The following is an 11,077-nucleotide window of genomic DNA, read 5'->3' on the forward strand; positions in this document are numbered from 1 at the left end:
TGCCCCTTGGCCCCTACCCCACCAAGCAGTAGGGAGCCTTTGCCTCCCCTCTGCAGCAGAATCCCGACAAATCCTTCCCTGCTTGGGCCTTGGTGTTTCTATCCACTTTACAGGTCCCAGAGGGTCCTGGCCTTGCTGTCCCTGCTTCAGAGTCTTAGGGGCCCATGGCATACCATGTGGCTTCTCTTCTGCAGGAAAGCTAAGGCCTGAGGTGCCGGTGGATCTTAGCCCAGTGCAGCCCCAAAGTTCTCAACCAAGTGAAGGGACAAAAGGGCTTGGGTGGGGTTGGGAGGGCAGGCAATGACTACAATCGCAAGGGTGGGGCCTCCTAGGGAGAATCAGGGGTGCCCTCTTCAAGCATAAATAGTTCACCATAGACCAGCAGTTCTCCCAAAGAAAAAATGACTCTGAATCCTGTACCATTTCTCTTAGAATGACAAAAACACACTCTTCTGGGGGGGGGGGGGTGTTCTAACTTTAGGAAACGTACCATGCCTGTGACCCAAACAGTGCCCCTAGGTTTATATATATTCACACTGCAGAATGACTAGATCAAGCAGTGGGCGGAGGGAACACAGAGTGAGCTTGGGATAGCTGTGGACCTGAGAGGTTTCAGAAAAGCAAAGAGCAAGCAGGACATGCTGAGCCCCTCAGACGGTTAGCAGAAACCCATTTCCCCCTCAGGTGGGCCCCTGCAGGACGCTGGAACCTGGAAGGGTCATTTAGGTGGGGCCACAGTTGCCAGATGTCCTCTGTGTCAGACAGAACCCGTTCTGTCACAGGAGGACAGAAACACAGGTTTGTTGTTCCCCGTCTTTCCCGTCTGTCCCCTAGTGCCTCCTGGTGGCCGTCTGAGGGTCCTACACAACCTCAGAACAAGCTTGCCAGAGAACAGCAAGAATCTTGGGAGATAGCTCCGCTCGAGGAGGTGCCGGCCCAGCAGGCAGACGGGCCTGGATCCATTCTCTTCCTTTGTGCTATTAAATAATACAGAATCAGAACTGTTTGCGATGACAGAAATCATCTTAACCCAGGCTTCCCATGAAAAGCAAGATTTAATAAAATGCTATGGAGTCTTAAGGTACAGGCTGCACGCGGGGGGGGGGGGGGGGGTGGGGTCGGGGGGGGGGTCGGGGGGGGGGGGAGGCCTGGGTTCTCTGTACCTCGGCCCTTTCCCAAGCACCCGGATAAGGCGGTGCCTGTTTTGACCTAAGCAGTCAAGATCAGGGGTGTGATCAAGCTAGCACCTACTCCCCATGGGTGGGCCCCACAGCACAGGAATTTGTGAGCTGGACAGAACTTCAGAAAACCCAGAAAGTGTGAGGATGCTGTTAGGTTTGAATGATAAGGAAGCATTAGACATTTCTTCTCAGTTGTGCCTACCTGCAGCTGTCTTGATCCCATTTTCCGGATCAGTCTATAGATGCAATTTTCCTCTGGTTTTCACGGGTCATCTGTTTTTCTATGTTATAGAAAAATCTAACTTTGGTTATTCCCAGTGTCTGTGTGTGTGTTTGTGTGTGTGTGAGGGGAGGAGAAAGAGAGAGAGAGAGAGAGAGAGAGAGAGAGAGAGAGGAGAGAGAAAGTATGCTGAGACCAGAGGACAATAATTGTTCAAGGCACTGTCTTTTTTGTCAAATAGGCTTATCTGGTTAATCTCCTGCCTCCACCTCCCCAGGTCCGGGATAACAAGGTATGGCTATGCCCAGGTTCTTTGGTTGGTTGGTTGGTTGGTTGGTTGGTTGGTTGGTTGGTTGGTTTAATGGTTGGCTTGGGTTCTGTTTTATTTATGTGTTTTGCCTGCTTGTCCGTACATATTTGTGTGTGTGCCTAGTGCCCTTGGAAGCCAGAAAAGGGTGTCAGATCCCCCTGGATTTACAGGGAGTTGTAGGTCACCTGATGTGGATGTGGGGAACCAAACCCTGTTCTCTGCAAGAACAGCCAGAGCTCTTAGGCACTGAGCCATCTCTCCATCCCCAGCATTGGTTTTTGATGTGTGTGTGTGTGTTGGTTTTTTGAGGGTCTCTTTGAATAGCCCTGACTGTCCGGGAACTCGCTTTGTAGATCCGCCTGCCCTCGAACTCACAGAGATTTGCCCGAGTCTGCCATCTGAGTGCTGGGATTAAAGGCGTGCGCCACCACTGCCCAACCCCAGCAATGTACTGAACCCACACTTGTGAGGCAAGTGATTTGCTCACTGAGCCATCTCCTCAGAAAACTGGAGCAGCAAGCAGCTGTGTCATGTTTCCTGAAACAGACATCCCAGAGTTGAGTGCAGTCACCACCCCTTCTGAGTCAAGTGTTCCCTTCCTCTCTAGACAACAAACATCCGTGATGGGGTCTCCCTAAATGATTTTTCTGGAGAAGGAGAGTCTGAATTTAGAATTTCAGGAGCAAGCAGCAGGTGGCCACAGCGGTTTGGTTACTCTGGGCTCAGTTTCTCTTGGTAATTCAAGGTGCTATCCATCTCAGTGAGGACAGAAGTGAGGAGGCAGTGAGGGGGCAGTGAGGGGGGCAGTGAGGGGGGCAGTGAGGAGGGCAGTGAGGAGGGCAGTGAGGGGGGCAGTGAGGAGGGCAGTGAGGAGGCAGTGAGGGGGGCAGTGAGGAGGCAGTGAGGGGGGCAGTGAGGAGGCAGTGAGGAGGCAGTGAGGAGGGCAGTGAGGAGGCAGTGAGGGGGGCAGTGAGGAGGCAGTGAGGAGGGCAGTGAGGAGGCAGTGAGGGGGGCAGTGAGGAGGCAGTGAGGGGGGCAGTGAGGAGGCAGTGAGGAGGGCAGTGAGGGGGCAGTGAGGGGGGCAGTGAGGAGGGCAGTGAGGAGGGCAGTGAGGGGGCAGTGAGGGGGCAGTGTGGAGGCAGTGAGGAGGCAGTGAGGAGGGCAGTGAGGAGGCAGTGAGGAGGGCAGTGAGGGGGCAGTGAGGAGGGCAGTGAGGAGGCAGTGAGGGGGCAGTGAGGAGGCAGTGAGGGGGCAGTGAGGGGGCAGTGAGGGGCAGTGAGGAGGCAGTGAGGGGGCAGTGAGGGGCAGTGAGGAGGGCAGTGAGGGGGGCAGTGTGGGGGGCAGTGAGGAGGCAGTGAGGGGGGCAGTGAGGGGGGCAGTGAGGAGGCAGTGAGGGGGGCAGTGAGGGGGGCAGTGAGGAGGCAGTGAGGGGGCAGTGAGGAGGGCAGTGAGGAGGCAGTGAGGGGGCAGTGAGGAGGGCAGTGAGGAGGCAGTGAGGGGGCAGTGAGGGGGCAGTGAGGAGGGCAGTGAGGAGGCAGTGAGGAGGGCAGTGAGGAGGCAGTGAGGGGGCAGTGAGGAGGGCAGTGAGGAGGCAGTGAGGGGGCAGTGAGGAGGGCAGTGAGGAGGCAGTGAGGGGGCAGTGAGGGGGCAGTGAGGGGCAGTGAGGAGGGCAGTGAGGAGGCAGTGAGGGGGGCAGTGAGGGGGCAGTGAGGGGGGCAGTGAGGGGGGCAGTGAGTAGGGCAGTCGGGGAGGCAGGAGGACCACAGGGGGACTGAAGCATCTGCTCATGTCACATCACAGTCAGAAACAGAATGACAATTGCATGCCACTTCTCAGCTCCCTTCTCCACTTACAGTCAGGATCCCAGCCAGGGAACGGTGCCACCTACAGTGAGCGGCTCTTTCTCTCTCTCTGTTAATGTCATCAAGAAACCCCCCACGGAAATGCCCAGAGGCTGGTCTCTCAGGTTAGTGTAGATTCCCCCATTGACAGATGACACCATGACACATCTGCCACCATTGCCTGGCTTCACAGACACAGACCAAAAGTAACATTATTTTGCCTTTTTGTGCATATATTTATTTTCCGATTGATTAATTATCTATTTCATTTTTGCAGACCTCGTCTCTGTTAGGAGAATAGAATTTTTGTCACATATCAAGGAGATACATGTCACACATCAAGCTTGCATGGGGACACACTTGTGACACAGGGGAAGGAATCTTGGAATCCAAGGCCAGTCTGCCACTAAGTTCCATCCTCAGCCAGAAATGGTTTTGTTTTCCTTCCATTTTTTTTTCAAGACAGGATGTCTCTGTGTAACAGCCCTGGTGGTCCTGGAACTAGATCCACCTGCCTCTGCCTCCGGAGTGTTGGCATCAAAGGTGTATGCCACCACCACCCAGCTTCCTCCCAATTTTTATTGTATAATTTTTCAAAATACTGAGAAGTTGAAGGAACTGTGCAATGCATCTGCCATCCCTTCACCTAGAGCTGCCTAGTGAGCACGAAGTCTCAGGGTCAGTCCCCAACTGAAGTCGGGGGGGGGGGGGGAGTTCAGTCCCCAGCTGGAGTCGAAGCGGGGTTTGGTCCCTAGTGCTGGAGTCAGATCAGGGATCGGTTTCCAGCGCTGGAGTCAGAGCGGGGTGTTAGAATGACCTGGGGAGAGAGTTCAGTGGGCAAAGTGCCTGCTAAGTAAGCACAGGACCTGAATTTACACCCCAAGAACCCACAGTTAAAAAGCTAGATGGTGTGTACTTACAATCCCACTACTGGGGAGTAGAGAGACCCGCCATGCTTGCTGGCCAACCAGCCTAAACAACAAACTCCAAATCGGTGAGAGACCCTGTCTCAAACCCACAAGTGGGTGGCAGAGCTGGTTCAGTGGTTGAGAGCACTTGTTGCTCTGCAGACCTGGGTTCAGTTCTCAGCACCCACATGGTAGCTCACAACCATCTGCCACTCCAGTCCTAGAGCACCCAGTGGCTCCTCGGGCACCAGCTGGGTTTGTATGGATAGGCAAAACATAAAATAAACAATTTTTTTAAAAGTTAGTGTGCAGTTAGGGTGTTGGGGCAGGAGAGATGGCTTGGCAGTTAACAGCACTGGCTGCTCTTGCAGGGAGCCAGGGCGAGGCTCCCAATTACCAATAACTCCAAATTCCAGGGGATCTAATGCCCTCTTCTGGGCACCACGGGCACCAGGCACCCACATGATTTGCTATGCACACACTCAGGTATACACATACACACAAAATTAAATAAATATTTTTTTTAAAAAAAATGTTGGATGTCAGTAGGCTTCTAAAGAGTGACATCCAGCCAGGCGGTGGTGGCGCATGCCTTTAATCCCAGCACTCGGGAGGCAGAGGCAGGCAGATCTCTGTGAGTTCGAGACCAGCCTGGTCTACAAGAGCTAGTTCCAGGACAGGATCCAAAACCACAGAGAAACCCTGTCTCGAAAAAGCAAAAAATAAATAAATAAATAGTGACATCCAGAGGTTAACCTCTGACCTCCACATGCATGCACATGCACACACACACACACACACACACGTGCACACACACACGCACATACACACATTCATTCACACCCATAAACACACTAAAAATAAGTTACGTGGTGCATTCTCTCCCTTCCCCCCTCTTTCTCTCCCTCTTCTCCTATGCCCTTCCTCGCTATATATTTTTTAATTTAATTCTCCCCGAATCAGCTGTGAGTTAGAGGTAAGCAGCTGTACCTTTTACCCCAAGTTTCTTCTTCCCCCCCAGAACCACAGGAATCAGGACATTTGGGGAGCTGTCATCATTCCTGATTCACCTTGATGCCATGACTCCATGAAGCATTTTCGAGGGACCAAGTCTTGCTTCTAGACTAGTCGTCACCAACAGACCATTTCAAGAAATAAGTGAAAGAAACCCTCAGAGCTCGCATACCACTGTGGGGTCCAGCAAAGATCTACAGCTCACCTCGATGTAAATGCTCTGGGGTCACACAGGGACATCAGACCACGGGCAGCCTGGAGAGGCTCTCCAGCCTTCAGCACGGACTCTGAAGACCCAAAGGCACAGTGCAGCCTCCTACACCACCCGGTCATGACTCCAGGGAGGGAATGAGTGCCGCCGTAGCCACTCAGCCACGCCGTGGTAGGCAGAGCCCAGCTCCTGGCCGGATCCCTTCCTCTTACCAGGACAAGTGTAGAATTTTTTTTTAATTGTTTTCAAAACAGATTTCATGTGGTCCCAAAATGAGACCATGATTGTAAATTAAAGTGTAATTAGCCTTTCTGCTTTTATATTCATTAACTCTTCTCTGTTAATGGCGCAAAGCTGGAGCGGAACCCCCGCATTATAAAAACCACATCCAGGAAATAAAATAGTGATTTAGATAATAGCCACAATGTATTGCTGCTTACACATAATTAAACAAATGCGCCATTTAAACTTGGAAACATGACTGAATGTTGATTAACCTCGCCCGGCAATTCTGCTCGGCCCAGAGAAGGGGAGATGCTAAGGATGGGTGGGACAAAGTGTCTGAGCCTATCACATCCCCTGCACACGGGAGGAAGGGGCCGTGTGGGTCCTGGGAGCAGTGACCAGAGTGGCCCCCAGACCATCTGGGAAAGAGACACATTAATCACGTAAGCCAGACACACAAGGATAAAACTATCATTTCTTGTTCAGTTGTGTGAGATTTAAGTGAGATTGTGGACTGACGGTAGGGGGTGGCCACTAGGGGCTAGCAGACAAGGGACTTGTGAGAATGAATATTTAAATTTTTAATATATACATTTATTTATTTATGTTGGGGGGGGTGTGCACGTGCCATGGCCTGTGTGTAGGTCGGAGGACAACTTATGTGAATCAGGCTTGGTGACCTCTACCTGCTGAGCCCTCTCAAAGGCCCAGGATGGAGTGAGAGCTGGGATGATAGGGTTTCAGAGATGTGGTGACTGTCCTAAACACTGAGAGCCACTGAACTGTACACTCAAAACAGTGACATTTCCATACCATGGTCTTCCAATGCTTATTTAAATGATTAAAAAATAAAAAATATTGTTCCTGGGGGTTGGAAAGATGTCTTGGTAGCTAAGAACACTGGCTGCTCTGCCAGACAACCTGGGTCCAATTTCCAGAGTCACGCAGCAGCTCACAACTGTCTGTAACTACAGTTCCAGAGGATCCGTCACCCTGTCTGTAACTACAGTTCCAGAGGATCCGTCACCCTGTCTGTAACTCCAGTTCCAGAGGATCCGACACCCTGTCTGTAACTGCAGTTCCAGAGGATTCGACACCCTGTAACTCCAGTTCCAGAGGATCCGACACCCTGTCTGTAACTCCAGTTCCAGAGGATCCAACACCCTGTCTGTAACTACAGTTCCAGAGGATCCGACACCCTGTCTGTAATTCCAGTTCCAGAGGATCCGACACCCTGTAACTCCAGTTCCAGAGGATCCGACACCCTGTCTGTAACTACAGTTCCAGAGGATCCAACACCCTGTCTGTAACTACAGTTCCAGAGGATCCGACACCCTGTCTGTAACTCCAGTTCCAGAGGATCCGACACCCTGTCTGTAACTGCAGTTCCAGAGGATTCGACACCCTGTAACTCCAGTTCCAGAGGATCCGACACCCTGTCTGTAACTACAGTTCCAGAGGATCCAACACCCTGTCTGTAACTACAGTTCCAGAGGATCCGACACCCTCTTCTAACTTCCTCAGTCACCAGGCATGCACATGATACACATGCATACTTACTAGTAAAACACCCACACACATGAAGTAAAATATAAAAAGCTAGAAAGTAATTCGTGCCATTGCTGGCCAGGCAAGAGGGTTCCGTAGTAAAGATGCTTGCCTGCAAATCTGGAGACCTGAGTTTGACTGCAGTCTTCCGTGGTGAGAGGAAAAGCACAGCTCTGAAAGCAGCCGTCTGACCTCCACACATCACCCACGAACAAGCAATCACAGGTCTCCAGCTCAGCTGCTAGCTGAATGCAGGAAGCCAGAAGTTCACGCTTTCCCCAGAATCTGCTTCCCACGTCTATCTTGGATCTTCTGAGGCCCGACCGAGGCTTTCTGAAAATGTTGTATTTTATGGTTTTAAGTATTACTACAGCGAGAGAAGTGTGAACAGAGAAGCTTCTGGTCCTGGGCGCTTTTCCAAAAGGAGCCCCCAGTATTTTTCTGTTTTATGATTTTCTTTTTCTATATGTTTCTTTTCTAAATAGTTTGTCTTCTTGGTTGAGTTCCCCAGAAGCAAACACAGGCCTATTTGGAAGGTGGCCCCAGAAAAACCAGAAGGGCAGTATTGGGGACACAGGAAGGGATGCAGCCCAATAGAGTACTCATCACTGTGGGGCTGGGAGACAGTGTCTGCTTTGAAAGCATGAGGGACTGAGTTTGATCCCCAACATCCACGTAAAAAGCCAGGCACCTGCAATCTCAGCGCTGTGAGATAGAGAAAGGACCCAGCCAGTTTAGCCAAATGGGGAGCCCCTGGTGCTGGTAATAGACCTTGTCTCAAAACACAAATAGGGGCCAACAAGATGGCTGAGCAGATACAGGTGCTTGCAACCAAGTCTGATGACATGAGTTCAAACCCTGGGACCCACACAGCAGAAGGCTAGAACTAACTTCCAAAAGTTGACCTCTGATCTCTACACATGCAAACATGTGCATGTGTTCATACACACACAATAACTAAACACTGGAAATAAATGTTTAAGAAGGCTAATGGCGGAACTAGAGAGATGGCTCCGCAGTTAAGAGCACTTGCTACTCTTGCAGAGAACCTGGGTTCAATTCCCAGCATCCACATGGTAGCTTGCAACTATAACTCCAGCTCCAGGAAATCAAATGTCCTCTTCCGGCCTCTGAGGGTACCAGGCATGCACATGGTGCAGAGACATACATATAAGCAAATAATCATACACATAAAACAAAATAAACCTTTTCAAACGTGCTGGATAACACCTGAGAACATCAGACATCAGTATGTGTTCTGGCCTCCCGTGTTCACACGTACAGACATGTACACGCACCTGTCCCACATGTATACACGCACACACACACACAAACACAAACACACATGCACCATGCCCGCAATCGTTACATATTTAACTGCTGTCTAACAAACAGTCCCAAAACTTAGAAGCTTGAGACAAAATTTTTTTGTCGGCTCTCATGGTTTGTGTGGCTGATGAATAACAGCATCAGGACCCCAGCTGTGAAGTCAGAGGTGGACACTGGGCATCCAAAGACCAGTCAGTCAGAGGTGGGCACTGTGCATCCAAAGACCAACCAGTCAGAGGTGGGCACTGGGCATCTAAAGACCGACCAGTCAGAGGTGGACACTGGGCATCTAAAGACAGGCCATGTCCAGGTAGCCAGAGTTATTACTAACTGTCCCTGGCTGAAGCTGTCTGCTGGAATCCCTACTTATGGTGCCGGGGCTCCTCAAGGTTGTAGCCAACGCCCAAAGACAAGCATGAGAAAGGCAGGAGAGAAGCCAGATGAAGGTCGTGCTGCGTTCCGAGGCCTTGAGAAGTCACAAACTCAGTCTCTCCACTAGTTACAAGGTCAGCCAGGTTCAGGAGGAAAGGATTGTCAACAGCCTGTTGTGACAAGAGACTGAAGAGACATTCCGCCGCAGGCATCAGGCACCCCAGGACTGGCTCACCTAAGCTGTGGAGGCCATGCAGTCAGTTTGGCTGAGAGTCTTCCTGGGCAATGGGCTTCCAGCTTCTTGCACTTCTGCTCAACAGGGCACACACTGAGAGAAGGCCACGCTGCCAAAGAGAGCTGCCAGGCAATGTGATGGCAGCTGGGACTGAGTGTCACCATGCAAGGCCAGAGGGGCTCTGGTGGGGCACTGAAAGCTTCCCAGGCCATGCGCTGGCCAGAGAATGTGGCCACTGAGATTGACAACTCAAAGGTCACTGATCAGTCCCCTGACCGCCCCCACACCCCTTTGCAAAGTACATGTTGGGATCCCTCACCTACCACTGTGCCAGCCACCGCCCAGTATCCAGCATCGGGCAAAAACCAAGTGCCAGAGCAAAGTGAGACACATGAGCATGTCTTCTGAGAACAAAACCCACCTCAGCTTACATCCCTGCCTGAAGCTCTCATGCCTCACCCCTGCTCATTACTTCTGCGTGGATGTGACCAGAACACCTGACAGAGACAACCTAAGGAGGTGGATGAGTTACCGTTCAGTTGCTGATATAAAAACTCCGTGACCAAGGCAGCATACACAAGAAAGAGTTTGTTCTGCCTGTGACTGCATGGGGCTGAGAGACCATCACCGTGGGCAGCAGGCAGCAGGCGACAGGCATGGCCGCAGGAATGTGAGCTAAAGGCTTACATCTTTGCTACGCAACAGGGTTTCTCTGTGTCACCCTGGCTGTCCTGAACTCTCTAAGGAGGCCAGGGTGGCCTCAGACTCACAGAGAGCCCCCTGCCTCTGCTTCCCAACTGTGGAAATGGAGTTACAGGTGGTTATGCGGTATCCACAAGGCTTGTAGAAATTGAACCAAGATCCTCAGTGCTCTTAACTGCTGAGTCGTCTCTCCAGGACACATTACTTTTTGAGACAAGTTAGGGATAGGCTGGTCAGACAATGAACTCTATGGATCCAAGTATGTCCACTCCCCCAGAATAGGAGGCATAGAGTCAGCTGCTGGAGCTGGCCCTTCTGTGCGTGCTGGGCTCTGAACTCAGGTCCTCGTGCTTGGGTGGCAGGTACGAGCTGAGCCAACTCCCCAGGCTAATTCCACAGTTTTTACAAGTATTTATTTCATGCCCAAAGCTTTCCTGGGAAAATATATTATTACTATCAAAGTCAATGTCACTCTAGAGCTAGGACAACTGTCACTCTAGAGCTAAGACAGCTGATACTCTAGAGCTAGGACAGCTGTCACTCTAGAGCTAGGACAGCTGTCACTCTAGAGCAAGGACAGCTGTCACTCTAGAGCTAAGACAGCTGATACTCTAGAGCTAGGACAGCTGTCACTCTAGGGCTATGACAGATGTCACTCTAGAGCTAGGATAGCTGTCACTCTAGAGCTAGGACAGCTGTCACTCTAGAGCTAGGACAGCTGTCACTCTAGAGGTAGGACAGCTGTCACTCTAGAGCTAAGACGGCTGCTACTCTAGAGGTAGGACAGCTGTCACTCTAGGGCTAGGACGGCTGTCACTCTAGAGGTAGGACAGCTGTCACTCTAGGGCTAGGACAGCTGTCACTCTAGAGCTAGGACAGCTGTCACTCTAGGGCTAGGACAGATGTCACTCTAGAGCTAGGACAGCTGTCACTCTAGGGCTAGGACAGATGTCACTCTAGAGCTAGGACGGCTGTCACTCT

General features: G+C 51.4%; 1 long non-coding RNA gene across 1 annotated transcript; it reads left to right on the forward strand.

Moving 5' to 3' along the window:
* Positions 1-948: 948 nt before the first annotated feature.
* LOC121462473 lies at positions 949-6,097 on the forward strand. Its single transcript, XR_005976326.1, has 3 exons — positions 949-1,081; positions 1,643-1,693; positions 5,482-6,097. It is a non-coding gene; the product is annotated as an uncharacterized LOC121462473 (long non-coding RNA).
* Positions 6,098-11,077: the final 4,980 nt, after the last annotated feature.

Source organism: Microtus oregoni, unplaced genomic scaffold (assembly GCF_018167655.1).
Source record: "Microtus oregoni isolate MIOR12 unplaced genomic scaffold, Mior012 000025F_ref0000491, whole genome shotgun sequence".
Lineage (NCBI taxonomy): Eukaryota > Metazoa > Chordata > Mammalia > Rodentia > Cricetidae > Microtus > Microtus oregoni.